The sequence below is a fragment of the Oncorhynchus mykiss genome, unplaced genomic scaffold (genome assembly GCF_013265735.2).
Source record: "Oncorhynchus mykiss isolate Arlee unplaced genomic scaffold, USDA_OmykA_1.1 un_scaffold_419, whole genome shotgun sequence".
NCBI lineage: Eukaryota > Metazoa > Chordata > Actinopteri > Salmoniformes > Salmonidae > Oncorhynchus > Oncorhynchus mykiss.
In genome coordinates this window covers 77,499-92,500 of record NW_023493866.1, presented here as the reverse complement: position 1 = coordinate 92,500, position 15,002 = coordinate 77,499, and the positions used below count along the sequence as shown (strand labels likewise).

The window sequence follows — 15,002 nt, the reverse complement described above, 5'->3', positions numbered from 1 at the left end:
CTTTTGAGTGACACAAAGATGCTTATCTAAATGGTGGAAATGCAACAGCTGTTAATCAGGCTCACTTTGACTTTACATGTGCACCAAGAGATAGTTCTCGCTTACGGCCACACCGGCCTGAGTACGCCTGATCTCGTCCGATCTCGGAAGCTAAGCAGGGTCGGGCCTGGTTAGTACTTGGATGGGAGACCGCCTGGGAATACCAGGTGCTGTAAGCTTTTTGTCACTGCCTTGTGGAATTTCAACTCTTTGTCCGTTTTTTCCCACAAGGCTGAAATATGTGCCCTCGCTTTGAAATAAGTAAGCAAGGTTAGTTTGTATTTCATCCAACAATCTGTGCTACAAATTATGGCTACAGTATATGCAATTTCATCCACTTTTTGAGATTGCCTTTCGCTTACGGCCACACCGGCCTGAGTACGCCTGATCTCGTCCGATCTCGGAAGCTAAGCAGGGTCGGGCCTGGTTAGTACTTGGATGGGAGACCGCCTGGGAATACCAGGTGCTGTAAGCTTTTTGTCACTGCCTTGTGGAATTTCAACTCTTTGTCCGTTTTTTCCCACAAGGCTGAAATATGTGCCCTCGCTTTGAAATAAGTAAGCAAGGTTAGTTTGTATTTCATCCAACAATCTGTGCTACAAATTATGGCTACAGTATATGCAATTTCTTCCACTTTTGAGTGACACAAAGAGCTTATCTAAATGGTGGAAATGCAACAGCTGTAATCAGGCTCACTTTGACTTACATAGTGCACCAAGAGATAGTTTCTCGCTTACGGCCACACCGGCCTGAGTACGCCTGATCTCGTCCGATCTCGGAAGCTAAGCAGGGTCGGGCCTGGTTAGTACTTGGATGGGAGACCGCCTGGGAATACCAGGTGCTGTAAGCTTTTTGTCACTGCCTTGTGGAATTTCAACTCTTTGTCCGTTTTTTCCCACAAGGCTGAAATATGTGCCCTCGCTTTGAAATAAGTAAGCAAGGTTAGTTTGTATTTCATCCAACAATCTGTGCTACAAATTATGGCTACAGTATATGCAATTTCTTCCACTTTTGAGTGACACAAAGATGCTTATCTAAATGGTGAAATGCAACAGCTGTTAATCAGGCTCACTTTGACTTTACATAGTGCACCAAGAGATAGTTTCTCGCTTACGGCCACACCGGCCTGAGTACGCTGATCTCGTCCGATCTCGGAAGCTAAGCAGGGTCGGGCCTGGTTAGTACTTGGATGGGAGACCGCCTGGGAATACCAGGTGCTGTAAGCTTTTTGTCACTGCCTTGTGGAATTTCAACTCTTTGTCCGTTTTTTCCCACAAGGCTGAAATATGTGCCCTCGCTTTGAAATAAGTAAGCAAGGTTAGTTTGTATTTCATCCAACAATCTGTGCTACAAATTATGGCTACAGTATATGCAATTTCATCCACTTTTTGAGATTGCCTTTCGCTTACGGCCACACCGGCCTGAGTACGCCTGATCTCGTCCGATCTCGGAAGCTAAGCAGGGTCGGGCCTGGTTAGTACTTGGATGGGAGACCGCCTGGGAATACCAGGTGCTGTAAGCTTTTTGTCACTGCCTTGTGGAATTTCAACTCTTTGTCCGTTTTTTCCCACAAGGCTGAAATATGTGCCCTCGCTTTGAAATAAGTAAGCAAGGTTAGTTTGTATTTCATCCAACAATCTGTGCTACAAATTATGGCTACAGTATATGCAATTTCTTCCACTTTTTGAGTGACAAAGATGCTTATCTAAATGGTTGAAATGCAACAGCTGTTAATCAGGCTCACTTGACTTTACATAGTGCACAAGAGATAGTTTCTCGCTTACGGCCACACCGGCCTGAGTACGCCTGATCTCGTCCGATCTCGGAAGCTAAGCAGGGTCGGGCCTGGTTAGTACTTGGATGGGAGACCGCCTGGGAATACCAGGTGCTGTAAGCTTTTTGTCACTGCCTTGTGGAATTTCAACTCTTTGTCCGTTTTTTCCCACAAGGCTGAAATATGTGCCCTCGCTTTGAAATAAGTAAGCAAGGTTAGTTTGTATTTCATCCAACAATCTGTGCTACAAATTATGGCTACAGTATATGCAATTTCATCCACTTTTTGAGATTGCCTTTCGCTTACGGCCACACCGGCCTGAGTACGCCTGATCTCGTCCGATCTCGGAAGCTAAGCAGGGTCGGGCCTGGTTAGTACTTGGATGGGAGACCGCCTGGGAATACCAGGTGCTGTAAGCTTTTTGTCACTGCCTTGTGGAATTTCAACTCTTTGTCCGTTTTTCCCACAAGGCTGAAATATGTGCCCTCGCTTTGAAATAAGTAAGCAAGGTTAGTTTGTATTTCATCCAACAATCTGTGCTACAAATTATGGCTACAGTATATGCAATTTCATCCACTTTTTGAGATTGCCTTTCGCTTACGGCCACACCGGCCTGAGTACGCCTGATCTCGTCCGATCTCGGAAGCTAAGCAGGGTCGGGCCTGGTTAGTACTTGGATGGGAGACCGCCTGGGAATACCAGGTGCTGTAAGCTTTTTGTCACTGCCTTGTGGAATTTCAACTCTTTGTCCGTTTTTCCCACAAGGCTGAAATATGTGCCCTCGCTTTGAAATAAGTAAGCAAGGTTAGTTTGTATTTCATCCAACAATCTGTGCTACAAATTATGGCTACAGTATATGCAATTTCTTCACTTTTGAGTGACACAAAGATGCTTATCTAAATGGTGGAAATGCAACAGCTGTTAATCAGGCTCACTTTGACTTTACATAGTGCACCAAGAGATAGTTTCTCGCTTACGGCCACACCGGCCTGAGTACGCCTGATCTCGTCCGATCTCGGAAGCTAAGCAGGGTCGGGCCTGGTTAGTACTTGGATGGGAGACCGCCTGGGAATACCAGGTGCTGTAAGCTTTTTGTCACTGCCTTGTGGAATTTCAACTCTTTGTCCGTTTTTTCCCACAAGGCTGAAATATGTGCCCTCGCTTTGAAATAAGTAAGCAAGGTTAGTTTGTATTTCATCCAACAATCTGTGCTACAAATTATGGCTACAGTATATGCAATTTCATCCACTTTTTGAGATTGCCTTTCGCTTACGGCCACACCGGGCCTGAGTACGCCTTGATCTCGTCCGATCTCGGACGCTAAGCAGGGTCGGGCCTGTTAGTACTTGGATGGGAGACCGCCCTGGGAATACCAGGTGCTGTAAGCTTTTTGTCACTGCCTTGTGGAATTTCAACTCTTTGTCCGTTTTTTCCCACAAGGCTGAAATATGTGCCCTCGCTTTGAAATAAGTAAGCAAGGTTAGTTTGTATTTCATCCAACCAATCTGTGCTACAAATTATGGCTACAGTATATGCAATTTCTTCCACTTTTTGAGTGACACAAAGATGCTTATCTAAATGGTGGAAATGCAACAGCTGTTAATCAGGCTCACTTTGACTTACATAGTGCACCAAGAGATAGTTTCTCGCTTACGGCCAACACCGGCCTGAGTACGCCTGATCTTCGTCCGATCTCGGAAGCTAAGCAGGGTCGGGCCTGGTTAGTACTTGGATGGGAGACCGCCTGGGAATACCAGGTGCTGTAAGCTTTTGTCACTGCCTTGTGGAATTTCAACTCTTTGTCCGTTTTTTCCCACAAGGCTGAAATATGTGCCCTCCGCTTTGAAATAAGTAAGCAAGGTTAGTTTGTATTTCATCCAACAATCTGTGCTACAAAATTATGGCTACAGTATATGCAATTTTCTTCCACTTTTTGAGTGACACAAGATGCTTATCTAAATGGTGGAAATGCAACAGCTGTTAATCAGGCTCACTTTGGACTTTACATAGTGCACCAAGAGATAATTCTCGCTTACGGCCACACCGGCCTGAGTACGCCTGATCTCGTCCGATCTCGGAAGCTAAGCAGGGTCGGGCCTGGTTAGTACTTGGATGGGAGACCGCCTGGGAATACCAGGTGCTGTAAGCTTTTTGTCACTGCCTTGTGGAATTTCAACTCTTTGTCCGTTTTTCCCACAAGGCTGAAATATGTGCCCTCGCTTTGAAATAAGTAAGCAAGGTTAGTTTGTATTTCATCCAACAATCTGTGCTACAAATTATGGCTACAGTATATGCAATTTCTTCACTTTTTGAGTGACACAAAGATGCTTATCTAAATGGGAAATGCAACAGCTGTTAATCAGGCTCACTTTGACTTTACATAGTGCACCAAGAGATAGTTTCTCGCTTACGGCCACACCGGCCTGAGTACGCCTGATCTCGTCCGATCTCGGAAGCTAAGCAGGGTCGGGCCTGGTTAGTACTTGGATGGGAGACCGCCTGGGAATACCAGGTGCTGTAAGCTTTTTGTCACTGCCTTGTGGAATTTCAACTCTTTGTCCGTTTTTTCCCACAAGGCTGAAATATGTGCCCTCGCTTTGAAATAAGTAAGCAAGGTTAGTTTGTATTTCATCCAACAATCTGTGCTACAAATTATGGCTACAGTATATGCAATTTCATCCACTTTTTGAGATTGCCTTTCGCTTACGGCCACACCGGCCTGAGTACGCCTGATCTCGTCCGATCTCGGAAGCTAAGCAGGGTCGGGCCTGGTTAGTACTTGGATGGGAGACCGCCTGGGAATACCAGGTGCTGTAAGCTTTTTGTCACTGCCTTGTGGAATTTCAACTCTTTGTCCGTTTTTTCCCACAAGGCTGAAATATGTGCCCTCGCTTTGAAATAAGTAAGCAAGGTTAGTTTGTATTTCATCCAACAATCTGTGCTACAAATTATGGCTACAGTATATGCAATTTCTTCCACTTTTTGAGTGACACAAAGATGCTTATCTAAATGGTGGAAATGCAACAGCTGTTAATCAGGCTCACTTTGACTTTACATAGTGCACCAAGAGATAGTTTCTCGCTTACGGCCACACCGGCCTGAGTACGCCTGATCTCGTCCGATCTCGGAAGCTAAGCAGGGTCGGGCCTGGTTAGTACTTGGATGGGAGACCGCCTGGGAATACCAGGTGCTGTAAGCTTTTGTCACTGCCTTGTGGAATTTCAACTCTTTGTCCGTTTTTTCCACAAGGCTGAAATATGTGCCCTCGCTTTGAAATAAGTAAGCAAGGTTAGTTTGTATTTCATCCAACAATCTGTGCTACAAATTATGGCTACAGTATATGCAATTTCATCCACTTTTGAGATTGCCTTTCGCTTACGGCCACACCGGCCTGAGTACGCCTGATCTCGTCCGATCTCGGAAGCTAAGCAGGGTCGGGCCTGGTTAGTACTTGGATGGGAGACCGCCTGGGAATACCAGGTGCTGTAAGCTTTTTGTCACTGCCTTGTGGAATTTCAACTCTTTGTCCGTTTTTTCCCACAAGGCTGAAATATGTGCCCTCGCTTTGAAATAAGTAAGCAAGGTTAGTTTGTATTTCATCCAACAATCTGTGCTACAAATTATGGCTACAGTATATGCAATTTCTTCCACTTTTTGAGTGACACAAAGATGCTTATCTAAATGGTGGAAATGCAACAGCTGTAATCAGGCTCACTTTGACTTTACATAGTGCACAAGAGATAGTTTCTCGCTTACGGCCACACCGGCCTGAGTACGCCTGATCTCGTCCGATCTCGGAAGCTAAGCAGGGTCGGGCCTGGTTAGTACTTGGATGGGAGACCGCCTGGGAATACCAGGTGCTGTAAGCTTTTTGTCACTGCCTTGTGGAATTTCAACTCTTTGTCCGTTTTTCCCACAAGGCTGAAATATGTGCCCTCGCTTTGAAATAAGTAAGCAAGGTTAGTTTGTATTTCATCCAACAATCTGTGCTACAAATTATGGCTACAGTATATGCAATTTCTTCCACTTTTTGAGTGACACAAAGATGCTTATCTAAATGGTGGAAATGCAACAGCTGTTAATCAGGCTCACTTTGACTTTACATGTGCACCAAGAGATAGTTTCTCGCTTACGGCCACACCGGCTGAGTACGCCTGATCTCGTCCGATCTCGGAAGCTAAGCAGGGTCGGGCCTGGTTAGTACTTGGATGGGAGACCGCCTGGGAATACCAGGTGCTGTAAGCTTTTTGTCACTGCCTTGTGGAATTTCAACTCTTTGTCCGTTTTTCCCACAAGGCTGAAATATGTGCCCTCGCTTTGAAATAAGTAAGCAAGGTTAGTTTGTATTTCATCCAACAATCTGTGCTACAAATTATGGCTACAGTATATGCAATTTCATCCACTTTTTGAGATTGCCTTTCGCTTACGGCCACACCGGCCTGAGTACGCCTGATCTCGTCCGATCTCGGAAGCTAAGCAGGGTCGGGCCTGGTTAGTACTTGGATGGGAGACCGCCTGGGAATACCAGGTGCTGTAAGCTTTTTGTCACTGCCTTGTGGAATTTCAACTCTTTGTCCGTTTTTTCCCACAAGGCTGAAATATGTGCCCTCGCTTTGAAATAAGTAAGCAAGGTTAGTTTGTATTTCATCCAACAATCTGTGCTACAAATTATGGCTACAGTATATGCAATTTCATCCACTTTTGAGATTGCCTTTCGCTTACGGCCACACCGGCCTGAGTACGCCTGATCTCGTCCGATCTCGGAAGCTAAGCAGGGTCGGGCCTGGTTAGTACTTGGATGGGAGACCGCCTGGGAATACCAGGTGCTGTAAGCTTTTTGTCACTGCCTTGTGGAATTTCAACTCTTTGTCCGTTTTTTCCCACAAGGCTGAAATATGTGCCCTCGCTTTGAAATAAGTAAGCAAGGTTAGTTTGTATTTCATCCAACAATCTGTGCTACAAATTATGGCTACAGTATATGCAATTTCTTCCACTTTTGAGTGACACAAAGATGCTTATCTAAATGGTGGAAATGCAACAGCTGTTAATCAGGCTCACTTGACTTTACATAGTGCACCAAGAGATAGTTTCGCTTACGGCCACACCGGCCTGAGTACGCCTGATCTCGTCCGATCTCGGAAGCTAAGCAGGGTCGGGCCTGGTTAGTACTTGGATGGGAGACCGCCTGGGAATACCAGGTGCTGTAAGCTTTTTGTCACTGCCTTGTGGAATTTCAACTCTTTGTCCGTTTTTTCCCACAAGGCTGAAATATGTGCCCTCGCTTTGAAATAAGTAAGCAAGGTTAGTTTGTATTTCATCCAACAATCTGTGCTACAAATTATGGCTACAGTATATGCAATTTCTTCCACTTTTGAGTGACACAAAGATGCTTATCTAAATGGTGGAAATGCAACAGCTGTTAATCAGGCTCACTTTGACTTTACATGGTGCACCAAGAGATAGTTTCTCGCTTACGGCCACACCGGCCTGAGTACGCCTGATCTCGTCCGATCTCGGAAGCTAAGCAGGGTCGGGCCTGGTTAGTACTTGGATGGGAGACCGCCTGGGAATACCAGGTGCTGTAAGCTTTTTGTCACTGCCTTGTGGAATTTCAACTCTTTGTCCGTTTTTTCCCACAAGGCTGAAATATGTGCCCTCGCTTTGAAATAAGTAAGCAAGGTTAGTTTGTATTTCATCCAACAATCTGTGCTACAAATTATGGCTACAGTATATGCAATTTCATCCACTTTTGAGATTGCCTTTCGCTTACGGCCACACCGGCCTGAGTACGCCTGATCTCGTCCGATCTCGGAAGCTAAGCAGGGTCGGGCCTGGTTAGTACTTGGATGGGAGACCGCCTGGGAATACCAGGTGCTGTAAGCTTTTTGTCACTGCCTTGTGGAATTTCAACTCTTTGTCCGTTTTTTCCACAAGGCTGAAATATGTGCCCTCGCTTTGAAATAAGTAAGCAAGGTTAGTTTGTATTTCATCCAACAATCTGTGCTACAAATTATGGCTACAGTATATGCAATTCTTCCACTTTTTGAGTGACACAAAGATGCTTATCTAAATGGTGGAAATGCAACAGCTGTTAATCAGGCTCACTTTGACTTTACATAGTGCACAAGAGATAGTTTCTCGCTTACGGCCACACCGGCCTGAGTACGCCTGATCTCGTCCGATCTCGGAAGCTAAGCAGGGTCGGGCCTGGTTAGTACTTGGATGGGAGACCGCCTGGGAATACCAGGTGCTGTAAGCTTTTTGTCACTGCCTTGTGGAATTTCAACTCTTTGTCCGTTTTTCCCACAAGGCTGAAATATGTGCCCTCGCTTTGAAATAAGTAAGCAAGGTTAGTTTGTATTTCATCCAACAATCTGTGCTACAAATTATGGCTACAGTATATGCAATTTCATCCACTTTTTGAGATTGCCTTTCGCTTACGGCCACACGGCCTGAGTACGCCTGATCTCGTCCGATCTCGGAAGCTAAGCAGGGTCGGGCCTGGTTAGTACTTGGATGGGAGACCGCCTGGGAATACCAGGTGCTGTAAGCTTTTTGTCACTGCCTTGTGGAATTTCAACTCTTTGTCCGTTTTTTCCCACAAGGCTGAAATATGTGCCCTCGCTTTGAAATAAGTAAGCAAGGTTAGTTTGTATTTCATCCAACAATCTGTGCTACAAATTATGGCTACAGTATATGCAATTTCTTCCACTTTTTGAGTGACACAAAGATGCTTATCTAAATGGTGGAAATGCAACAGCTGTTAATCAGGCTCACTTTGACTTTACATAGTGCACCAAGAGATAGTTTCTCGCTTACGGCCACACCGGCCTGAGTACGCCTGATCTCGTCCGATCTCGGAAGCTAAGCAGGGTCGGGCCTGGTTAGTACTTGGATGGGAGACCGCCTGGGAATACCAGGTGCTGTAAGCTTTTTGTCACTGCCTTGTGGAATTTCAACTCTTTGTCCGTTTTTTCCCACAAGGCTGAAATATGTGCCCTCGCTTTGAAATAAGTAAGCAAGGTTAGTTTGTATTTCATCCAACAATCTGTGCTACAAATTATGGCTACAGTATATGCAATTTCATCCACTTTTTGAGATTGCCTTTCGCTTACGGCCACACCGGCCTGAGTACGCCTGATCTCGTCCGATCTCGGAAGCTAAGCAGGGTCGGGCCTGGTTAGTACTTGGATGGGAGACCGCCTGGGAATACCAGGTGCTGTAAGCTTTTTGTCACTGCCTTGTGGAATTTCAACTCTTTGTCCGTTTTTCCCACAAGGCTGAAATATGTGCCCTCGCTTTGAAATAAGTAAGCAAGGTTAGTTTGTATTTCATCCAACAATCTGTGCTACAAATTATGGCTACAGTATATGCAATTTCTTCCACTTTTTGAGTGACACAAAGATGCTTATCTAAATGGTGGAAATGCAACAGCTGTTAATCAGGCTCACTTTGACTTTACATAGTGCACCAAGAGATAGTTTCTCGCTTACGGCCACACCGCCTGAGTACGCCTGATCTCGTCCGATCTCGGAAGCTAAGCAGGGTCGGGCCTGGTTAGTACTTGGATGGGAGACCGCCTGGGAATACCAGGTGCTGTAAGCTTTTTGTCACTGCCTTGTGGAATTTCAACTCTTTGTCCGTTTTTTCCCACAAGGCTGAAATATGTGCCCTCGCTTTGAAATAAGTAAGCAAGGTTAGTTTGTATTTCATCCAACAATCTGTGCTACAAATTATGGCTACAGTATATGCAATTTCTTCACTTTTTGAGTGACACAAAGATGCTTATCTAAATGTGGAAATGCAACAGCTGTTAATCAGGCTCACTTTGACTTTACATAGTGCACCAAGAGATAGTTTCTCGCTTACGGCCACACCGGCCTGAGTACGCCTGATCTCGTCCGATCTCGGAAGCTAAGCAGGGTCGGGCCTGGTTAGTACTTGATGGGAGACCGCCTGGGAATACCAGGTGCTGTAAGCTTTTTGTCACTGCCTTGTGGAATTTCAACTCTTTGTCCGTTTTTTCCCACAAGGCTGAAATATGTGCCCTCGCTTTGAAATAAGTAAGCAAGGTTAGTTTGTATTTCATCCAACAATCTGTGCTACAAATTATGGCTACAGTATATGCAATTCTTCCACTTTTTGAGTGACACAAAGATGCTTATCTAAATGGTGGAAATGCAACAGCTGTTAATCAGGCTCACTTGACTTTACATAGTGCACAAGAGATAGTTTCTCGCTTACGGCCACACCGGCCTGAGTACGCCTGATCTCGTCCGATCTCGGAAGCTAAGCAGGGTCGGGCCTGGTTAGTACTTGGATGGGAGACCGCCTGGGAATACCAGGTGCTGTAAGCTTTTTGTCACTGCCTTGTGGAATTTCAACTCTTTGTCCGTTTTTCCCACAAGGCTGAAATATGTGCCCTCGCTTTGAAATAAGTAAGCAAGGTTAGTTTGTATTTCATCCAACAATCTGTGCTACAAATTATGGCTACAGTATATGCAATTTCATCCACTTTTTGAGATTGCCTTTCGCTTACGGCCACACCGGCCTGAGTACGCCTGATCTCGTCCGATCTCGGAAGCTAAGCAGGGTCGGGCCTGGTTAGTACTTGGATGGGAGACCGCCTGGGAATACCAGGTGCTGTAAGCTTTTTGTCACTGCCTTGTGGAATTTCAACTCTTGTCCGTTTTTTCCCACAAGGCTGAAATATGTGCCCTCGCTTTGAAATAAGTAAGCAAGGTTAGTTTGTATTTCATCCAACAATCTGTGCTACAAATTATGGCTACAGTATATGCAATTTCTTCCACTTTTGAGTGACACAAAGATGCTATCTAAATGGTGGAAATGCAACAGCTGTTAATCAGGCTCACTTTGACTTTACATAGTGCACCAAGAGATAGTTTCTCGCTTACGGCCACACCGGCCTGAGTACGCCTGATCTCGTCCGATCTCGGAAGCTAAGCAGGGTCGGGCCTGGTTAGTACTTGGATGGGAGACCGCCTGGGAATACCAGGTGCTGTAAGCTTTTTGTCACTGCCTTGTGGAATTTCAACTCTTTGTCCGTTTTTTCCCACAAGGCTGAAATATGTGCCCTCGCTTTGAAATAAGTAAGCAAGGTTAGTTTGTATTTCATCCAACAATCTGTGCTACAAATTATGGCTACAGTATATGCAATTTCATCCACTTTTTGAGATTGCCTTTCGCTTACGGCCACACCGGCCTGAGTACGCCTGATCTCGTCCGATCTCGGAAGCTAAGCAGGGTCGGGCCTGGTTAGTACTTGGATGGGAGACCGCCTGGGAATACCAGGTGCTGTAAGCTTTTTGTCACTGCCTTGTGGAATTTCAACTCTTTGTCCGTTTTTTCCCACAAGGCTGAAATATGTGCCCTCGCTTTGAAATAAGTAAGCAAGGTTAGTTTGTATTTCATCCAACAATCTGTGCTACAAATTATGGCTACAGTATATGCAATTTCTTCCACTTTTGAGTGACACAAAGATGCTTATCTAAATGGTGGAAATGCAACAGCTGTTAATCAGGCTCACTTTGACTTTACATAGTGCACCAAGAGATAGTTTCTCGCTTACGGCCACACCGCCTGAGTACGCCTGATCTCGTCCGATCTCGGAAGCTAAGCAGGGTCGGGCCTGGTTAGTACTTGGATGGGAGACCGCCTGGGAATACCAGGTGCTGTAAGCTTTTTGTCACTGCCTTGTGGAATTTCAACTCTTTGTCCGTTTTTTCCCACAAGGCTGAAATATGTGCCCTCGCTTTGAAATAAGTAAGCAAGGTTAGTTTGTATTTCATCCAACAATCTGTGCTACAAATTATGGCTACAGTATATGCAATTTTTCCACTTTTGAGTGACACAAAGATGCTTATCTAAATGGTGGAAATGCAACAGCTGTTAATCAGGCTCACTTGACTTACATAGTGCACCAAGAGATAGTTTCTCGCTTACGGCCACACCGGCTGAGTACGCCTGATCTCGTCCGATCTCGGAAGCTAAGCAGGGTCGGGCCTGGTTAGTACTTGGATGGGAGACCGCCTGGGAATACCAGGTGCTGTAAGCTTTTTGTCACTGCCTTGTGGAATTTCAACTCTTTGTCCGTTTTTTCCCACAAGGCTGAAATATGTGCCCTCGCTTTGAAATAAGTAAGCAAGGTTAGTTTGTATTTCATCCAACAATCTGTGCTACAAATTATGGCTACAGTATATGCAATTTCATCCACTTTTTGAGATTGCCTTTCGCTTACGGCCACACCGGCCTGAGTACGCCTGATCTCGTCCGATCTCGGAAGCTAAGCAGGGTCGGGCCTGGTTAGTACTTGGATGGGAGACCGCCTGGGAATACCAGGTGCTGTAAGCTTTTTGTCACTGCCTTGTGGAATTTCAACTCTTTGTCCGTTTTTTCCCACAAGGCTGAAATATGTGCCCTCGCTTTGAAATAAGTAAGCAAGGTTAGTTTGTATTTCATCCAACAATCTGTGCTACAAATTATGGCTACAGTATATGCAATTTCTTCCACTTTTGAGTGACACAAAGATGCTTATCTAAATGGTGGAAATGCAACAGCTGTTAATCAGGCTCACTGACTTTACATAGTGCACCAAGAGATAGTTTCTCGCTTACGGCCACACGGCCTGAGTACGCCTGATCTCGTCCGATCTCGGAAGCTAAGCAGGGTCGGGCCTGGTTAGTACTTGGATGGGAGACCGCCTGGGAATACCAGGTGCTGTAAGCTTTTTGTCACTGCCTTGTGGAATTTCAACTCTTTGTCCGTTTTTTCCCACAAGGCTGAAATATGTGCCCTCGCTTTGAAATAAGTAAGCAAGGTTAGTTTGTATTTCATCCAACAATCTGTGCTACAAATTATGGCTACAGTATATGCAATTTCATCCACTTTTTGAGATTGCCTTTCGCTTACGGCCACACCGGCCTGAGTACGCCTGATCTCGTCCGATCTCGGAAGCTAAGCAGGGTCGGGCCTGGTTAGTACTTGGATGGGAGACCGCCTGGGAATACCAGGTGCTGTAAGCTTTTTGTCACTGCCTTGTGGAATTTCAACTCTTTGTCCGTTTTTTCCCACAAGGCTGAAATATGTGCCCTCGCTTTGAAATAAGTAAGCAAGGTTAGTTTGTATTTCATCCAACAATCTGTGCTACAAATTATGGCTACAGTATATGCAATTTCTTCCACTTTTTGAGTGACACAAAGATGCTTATCTAAATGGTGGAAATGCAACAGCTGTTAATCAGGCTCACTTTGACTTTACATAGTGCACCAAGAGATAGTTTCTCGCTTACGGCCACACCGGCCTGAGTACGCCTGATCTCGTCCGATCTCGGAAGCTAAGCAGGGTCGGGCCTGGTTAGTACTTGGATGGGAGACCGCCTGGGAATACCAGGTGCTGTAAGCTTTTTGTCACTGCCTTGTGGAATTTCAACTCTTTGTCCGTTTTTTCCCACAAGGCTGAAATATGTGCCCTCGCTTTGAAATAAGTAAGCAAGGTTAGTTTGTATTTCATCCAACAATCTGTGCTACAAATTATGGCTACAGTATATGCAATTTCTTCCACTTTTTGAGTGACACAAAGATGCTTATCTAAATGGTGGAAATGCAACAGCTGTTAATCAGGCTCACTTTGACTTTACATAGTGCACCAAGAGATAGTTTCTCGCTTACGGCCACACCGGCCTGAGTACGCCTGATCTCGTCCGATCTCGGAAGCTAAGCAGGGTCGGGCCTGGTTAGTACTTGGATGGGAGACCGCCTGGGAATACCAGGTGCTGTAAGCTTTTTGTCACTGCCTTGTGGAATTTCAACTCTTTGTCCGTTTTTTCCCACAAGGCTGAAATATGTGCCCTCGCTTTGAAATAAGTAAGCAAGGTTAGTTTGTATTTCATCCAACAATCTGTGCTACAAATTATGGCTACAGTATATGCAATTTCATCCACTTTTTGAGATTGCCTTTCGCTTACGGCCACACCGGCCTGAGTACGCCTGATCTCGTCCGATCTCGGAAGCTAAGCAGGGTCGGGCCTGGTTAGTACTTGGATGGGAGACCGCCTGGGAATACCAGGTGCTGTAAGCTTTTTGTCACTGCCTTGTGGAATTTCAACTCTTTGTCCGTTTTTTCCCACAAGGCTGAAATATGTGCCCTCGCTTTGAAATAAGTAAGCAAGGTTAGTTTGTATTTCATCCAACAATCTGTGCTACAAATTATGGCTACAGTATATGCAATTTCTTCCACTTTTTGAGTGACACAAAGATGCTTATCTAAATGGTGGAAATGCAACAGCTGTTAATCAGGCTCACTTTGACTTTACATAGTGCACCAAGAGATAGTTTCTCGCTTACGGCCACACCGGCCTGAGTACGCCTGATCTCGTCCGATCTCGGAAGCTAAGCAGGGTCGGGCCTGGTTAGTACTTGGATGGGAGACCGCCTGGGAATACCAGGTGCTGTAAGCTTTTTGTCACTGCCTTGTGGAATTTCAACTCTTTGTCCGTTTTTTCCCACAAGGCTGAAATATGTGCCCTCGCTTTGAAATAAGTAAGCAAGGTTAGTTTGTATTTCATCCAACAATCTGTGCTACAAATTATGGCTACAGTATATGCAATTTCATCCACTTTTTGAGATTGCCTTTCGCTTACGGCCACACCGGCCTGAGTACGCCTGATCTCGTCCGATCTCGGAAGCTAAGCAGGGTCGGGCCTGGTTAGTACTTGGATGGGAGACCGCCTGGGAATACCAGGTGCTGTAAGCTTTTTGTCACTGCCTTGTGGAATTTCAACTCTTTGTCCGTTTTTTCCCACAAGGCTGAAATATGTGCCCTCGCTTTGAAATAAGTAAGCAAGGTTAGTTTGTATTTCATCCAACAATCTGTGCTACAAATTATGGCTACAGTATATGCAATTTCTTCCACTTTTTGAGTGACACAAAGATGCTTATCTAAATGGTGGAAATGCAACAGCTGTTAATCAGGCTCACTTTGACTTTACATAGTGCACCAAGAGATAGTTTCTCGCTTACGGCCACACCGGCCTGAGTACGCCTGATCTCGTCCGATCTCGGAAGCTAAGCAGGGTCGGGCCTGGTTAGTACTTGGATGGGAGACCGCCTGGGAATACCAGGTGCTGTAAGCTTTTTGTCACTGCCTTGTGGAATTTCAACTCTTTGTCCGT

At 45.3% G+C, this 15,002-nt stretch overlaps 38 non-coding genes and 6 pseudogenes across 38 annotated transcripts; all 44 read left to right on the top strand.

Moving 5' to 3' along the window:
- Positions 1-99: 99 nt before the first annotated feature.
- On the top strand, positions 100-218 carry LOC118956362. The gene has a single exon (XR_005045944.1). It is a non-coding gene; the product is annotated as a 5S ribosomal RNA (ribosomal RNA).
- A 177-nt stretch (positions 219-395) lies between these two features.
- On the top strand, positions 396-514 carry LOC118956361. The gene has a single exon (XR_005045943.1). It is a non-coding gene; the product is annotated as a 5S ribosomal RNA (ribosomal RNA).
- Positions 515-770: 256 nt separating this feature from the next.
- On the top strand, positions 771-889 carry LOC118956359. Its single transcript, XR_005045941.1, has one exon. It is a non-coding gene; the product is annotated as a 5S ribosomal RNA (ribosomal RNA).
- Positions 890-1,147: 258 nt separating this feature from the next.
- Positions 1,148-1,265, top strand: LOC118956390. Its single transcript, XR_005045972.1, has one exon. It is a non-coding gene; the product is annotated as a 5S ribosomal RNA (ribosomal RNA).
- A 177-nt stretch (positions 1,266-1,442) lies between these two features.
- On the top strand, positions 1,443-1,561 carry LOC118956358. The gene has a single exon (XR_005045940.1). It is a non-coding gene; the product is annotated as a 5S ribosomal RNA (ribosomal RNA).
- A 256-nt stretch (positions 1,562-1,817) lies between these two features.
- LOC118956357 lies at positions 1,818-1,936 on the top strand. Its single transcript, XR_005045939.1, has one exon. It is a non-coding gene; the product is annotated as a 5S ribosomal RNA (ribosomal RNA).
- Positions 1,937-2,113: 177 nt separating this feature from the next.
- LOC118956356 lies at positions 2,114-2,232 on the top strand. The gene has a single exon (XR_005045938.1). It is a non-coding gene; the product is annotated as a 5S ribosomal RNA (ribosomal RNA).
- A 176-nt stretch (positions 2,233-2,408) lies between these two features.
- Positions 2,409-2,527, top strand: LOC118956355. The gene has a single exon (XR_005045937.1). It is a non-coding gene; the product is annotated as a 5S ribosomal RNA (ribosomal RNA).
- A 257-nt stretch (positions 2,528-2,784) lies between these two features.
- Positions 2,785-2,903, top strand: LOC118956353. The gene has a single exon (XR_005045935.1). It is a non-coding gene; the product is annotated as a 5S ribosomal RNA (ribosomal RNA).
- A 177-nt stretch (positions 2,904-3,080) lies between these two features.
- On the top strand, positions 3,081-3,201 carry LOC118956428 (annotated as a pseudogene).
- Positions 3,202-3,461: 260 nt separating this feature from the next.
- On the top strand, positions 3,462-3,582 carry LOC118956407 (annotated as a pseudogene).
- Positions 3,583-3,843: 261 nt separating this feature from the next.
- On the top strand, positions 3,844-3,962 carry LOC118956352. Its single transcript, XR_005045934.1, has one exon. It is a non-coding gene; the product is annotated as a 5S ribosomal RNA (ribosomal RNA).
- Positions 3,963-4,218: 256 nt separating this feature from the next.
- LOC118956351 lies at positions 4,219-4,337 on the top strand. The gene has a single exon (XR_005045933.1). It is a non-coding gene; the product is annotated as a 5S ribosomal RNA (ribosomal RNA).
- Positions 4,338-4,514: 177 nt separating this feature from the next.
- LOC118956350 lies at positions 4,515-4,633 on the top strand. The gene has a single exon (XR_005045932.1). It is a non-coding gene; the product is annotated as a 5S ribosomal RNA (ribosomal RNA).
- Positions 4,634-4,893: 260 nt separating this feature from the next.
- On the top strand, positions 4,894-5,012 carry LOC118956349. The gene has a single exon (XR_005045931.1). It is a non-coding gene; the product is annotated as a 5S ribosomal RNA (ribosomal RNA).
- Positions 5,013-5,186: 174 nt separating this feature from the next.
- On the top strand, positions 5,187-5,305 carry LOC118956348. Its single transcript, XR_005045930.1, has one exon. It is a non-coding gene; the product is annotated as a 5S ribosomal RNA (ribosomal RNA).
- Positions 5,306-5,563: 258 nt separating this feature from the next.
- On the top strand, positions 5,564-5,682 carry LOC118956347. Its single transcript, XR_005045929.1, has one exon. It is a non-coding gene; the product is annotated as a 5S ribosomal RNA (ribosomal RNA).
- Positions 5,683-5,940: 258 nt separating this feature from the next.
- LOC118956394 lies at positions 5,941-6,058 on the top strand (annotated as a pseudogene).
- Positions 6,059-6,234: 176 nt separating this feature from the next.
- Positions 6,235-6,353, top strand: LOC118956346. The gene has a single exon (XR_005045928.1). It is a non-coding gene; the product is annotated as a 5S ribosomal RNA (ribosomal RNA).
- A 176-nt stretch (positions 6,354-6,529) lies between these two features.
- On the top strand, positions 6,530-6,648 carry LOC118956345. The gene has a single exon (XR_005045927.1). It is a non-coding gene; the product is annotated as a 5S ribosomal RNA (ribosomal RNA).
- A 256-nt stretch (positions 6,649-6,904) lies between these two features.
- Positions 6,905-7,023, top strand: LOC118956344. Its single transcript, XR_005045926.1, has one exon. It is a non-coding gene; the product is annotated as a 5S ribosomal RNA (ribosomal RNA).
- Positions 7,024-7,282: 259 nt separating this feature from the next.
- LOC118956342 lies at positions 7,283-7,401 on the top strand. Its single transcript, XR_005045924.1, has one exon. It is a non-coding gene; the product is annotated as a 5S ribosomal RNA (ribosomal RNA).
- A 176-nt stretch (positions 7,402-7,577) lies between these two features.
- On the top strand, positions 7,578-7,696 carry LOC118956341. Its single transcript, XR_005045923.1, has one exon. It is a non-coding gene; the product is annotated as a 5S ribosomal RNA (ribosomal RNA).
- Positions 7,697-7,953: 257 nt separating this feature from the next.
- Positions 7,954-8,072, top strand: LOC118956340. Its single transcript, XR_005045922.1, has one exon. It is a non-coding gene; the product is annotated as a 5S ribosomal RNA (ribosomal RNA).
- Positions 8,073-8,248: 176 nt separating this feature from the next.
- Positions 8,249-8,366, top strand: LOC118956403 (annotated as a pseudogene).
- Positions 8,367-8,626: 260 nt separating this feature from the next.
- Positions 8,627-8,745, top strand: LOC118956339. The gene has a single exon (XR_005045921.1). It is a non-coding gene; the product is annotated as a 5S ribosomal RNA (ribosomal RNA).
- A 177-nt stretch (positions 8,746-8,922) lies between these two features.
- On the top strand, positions 8,923-9,041 carry LOC118956338. Its single transcript, XR_005045920.1, has one exon. It is a non-coding gene; the product is annotated as a 5S ribosomal RNA (ribosomal RNA).
- A 259-nt stretch (positions 9,042-9,300) lies between these two features.
- Positions 9,301-9,418, top strand: LOC118956379. Its single transcript, XR_005045961.1, has one exon. It is a non-coding gene; the product is annotated as a 5S ribosomal RNA (ribosomal RNA).
- Positions 9,419-9,676: 258 nt separating this feature from the next.
- LOC118956383 lies at positions 9,677-9,794 on the top strand. The gene has a single exon (XR_005045965.1). It is a non-coding gene; the product is annotated as a 5S ribosomal RNA (ribosomal RNA).
- Positions 9,795-10,051: 257 nt separating this feature from the next.
- Positions 10,052-10,170, top strand: LOC118956337. The gene has a single exon (XR_005045919.1). It is a non-coding gene; the product is annotated as a 5S ribosomal RNA (ribosomal RNA).
- Positions 10,171-10,346: 176 nt separating this feature from the next.
- LOC118956336 lies at positions 10,347-10,465 on the top strand. The gene has a single exon (XR_005045918.1). It is a non-coding gene; the product is annotated as a 5S ribosomal RNA (ribosomal RNA).
- Positions 10,466-10,722: 257 nt separating this feature from the next.
- On the top strand, positions 10,723-10,841 carry LOC118956335. The gene has a single exon (XR_005045917.1). It is a non-coding gene; the product is annotated as a 5S ribosomal RNA (ribosomal RNA).
- Positions 10,842-11,018: 177 nt separating this feature from the next.
- On the top strand, positions 11,019-11,137 carry LOC118956334. Its single transcript, XR_005045916.1, has one exon. It is a non-coding gene; the product is annotated as a 5S ribosomal RNA (ribosomal RNA).
- Positions 11,138-11,396: 259 nt separating this feature from the next.
- On the top strand, positions 11,397-11,514 carry LOC118956378. The gene has a single exon (XR_005045960.1). It is a non-coding gene; the product is annotated as a 5S ribosomal RNA (ribosomal RNA).
- A 256-nt stretch (positions 11,515-11,770) lies between these two features.
- LOC118956393 lies at positions 11,771-11,888 on the top strand (annotated as a pseudogene).
- A 177-nt stretch (positions 11,889-12,065) lies between these two features.
- Positions 12,066-12,184, top strand: LOC118956333. The gene has a single exon (XR_005045915.1). It is a non-coding gene; the product is annotated as a 5S ribosomal RNA (ribosomal RNA).
- A 257-nt stretch (positions 12,185-12,441) lies between these two features.
- LOC118956402 lies at positions 12,442-12,559 on the top strand (annotated as a pseudogene).
- A 177-nt stretch (positions 12,560-12,736) lies between these two features.
- Positions 12,737-12,855, top strand: LOC118956331. Its single transcript, XR_005045913.1, has one exon. It is a non-coding gene; the product is annotated as a 5S ribosomal RNA (ribosomal RNA).
- A 260-nt stretch (positions 12,856-13,115) lies between these two features.
- Positions 13,116-13,234, top strand: LOC118956330. The gene has a single exon (XR_005045912.1). It is a non-coding gene; the product is annotated as a 5S ribosomal RNA (ribosomal RNA).
- A 260-nt stretch (positions 13,235-13,494) lies between these two features.
- On the top strand, positions 13,495-13,613 carry LOC118956329. The gene has a single exon (XR_005045911.1). It is a non-coding gene; the product is annotated as a 5S ribosomal RNA (ribosomal RNA).
- Positions 13,614-13,790: 177 nt separating this feature from the next.
- Positions 13,791-13,909, top strand: LOC118956328. The gene has a single exon (XR_005045910.1). It is a non-coding gene; the product is annotated as a 5S ribosomal RNA (ribosomal RNA).
- Positions 13,910-14,169: 260 nt separating this feature from the next.
- LOC118956327 lies at positions 14,170-14,288 on the top strand. The gene has a single exon (XR_005045909.1). It is a non-coding gene; the product is annotated as a 5S ribosomal RNA (ribosomal RNA).
- A 177-nt stretch (positions 14,289-14,465) lies between these two features.
- Positions 14,466-14,584, top strand: LOC118956326. The gene has a single exon (XR_005045908.1). It is a non-coding gene; the product is annotated as a 5S ribosomal RNA (ribosomal RNA).
- A 260-nt stretch (positions 14,585-14,844) lies between these two features.
- LOC118956325 lies at positions 14,845-14,963 on the top strand. The gene has a single exon (XR_005045907.1). It is a non-coding gene; the product is annotated as a 5S ribosomal RNA (ribosomal RNA).
- The last annotated feature ends 39 nt before the right edge of the window (positions 14,964-15,002 follow it).